Source organism: Malurus melanocephalus, unplaced genomic scaffold (genome assembly GCF_030028575.1).
Source record: "Malurus melanocephalus ecotype Western Australia unplaced genomic scaffold, MMel_1.1 scaffold_543, whole genome shotgun sequence".
Classification (NCBI taxonomy): domain Eukaryota; kingdom Metazoa; phylum Chordata; class Aves; order Passeriformes; family Maluridae; genus Malurus; species Malurus melanocephalus.
The window spans coordinates 221,087-222,053 of record NW_026623775.1 but is presented as its reverse complement, the minus strand read 5'-3'; positions in this window follow the sequence as shown (position 1 = coordinate 222,053).

The following is a 967-nucleotide window of genomic DNA, read 5'->3' as shown; positions in this document are numbered from 1 at the left end:
GGGACTGTGAGAGCTGTAAATATCTGTATCTGTATGTGTATAAGGTTACAGACATCAGGGTGCTGTTCAGGGCTGGCTGAGCCCTGTTTATTCTGTAATTTCCCCCCGAATTCCTCCTCCAGCAGCTTGTCCAGCTCCACCTGAAGGGAGGAAGAAACAGAACCACAAAACAGTCCAGACACAGCCACAAAACCCTGCTTGACTTCACTTTACCCCAGCAGCAGCCCYGCTGAGCAGAGCAGAGCCTTGCTGGTGCATTGGATTTATTTTCTATCTGMTCTAAAATCAGAGAAGGGTTATACCCTGTGGACAATCACATCAAACTCTTCCAATTATCCCTKGTACCCTAAAGCTGTGGAAATTCACTTTGATCCRTGYCCAAGCATCGATAGCTGCACGTAGRGTGGGAGCCAAAGGATTTCATCTCTGAGCTTGCTGGGCTATGGTGATGGGAACCTGAAGAAAGAGTGAGCTGGGACTTAAAAAGCTCTGTATCCAAGGGAATATATTTGATTTATTTAGAATTAAGGTGCTCGAAGGTTTTCTAGCTGTAACTGTGCTTTAGGGTGGTTCTCTCTGTATCTCTACTGCTATAAAAAGGTTCTCAGCAACAAAACCTGCTCAATTCATGCCAGGGAATTTTGCTGGGAAGTGAAGYCAGGGATTGCTGTTATGGGGGGAAATAGAGGGTGAGGAAAGGGAATGAAGAGTTAAAATAGAGAGGATCACCTCCCCTCATGGTTTTCCTTCGGACAGAGCATTTTCTTCAGGCTTCTCTTCTGCACTTAGTAGCTGTGGACAAAAGCTCACACCCACGGGTCACCCCATGGAAAAGTGACTCCCCAAGGATTGAAATGTCACCTTTGGACACTGGCATAGCCCAGCACCTGCAGATCACTGTCCCCTCCACCCAGATCTCACCCCAGCACCATCTGAGACCAGCATCTATGCTGGCACGGCTGAAAGA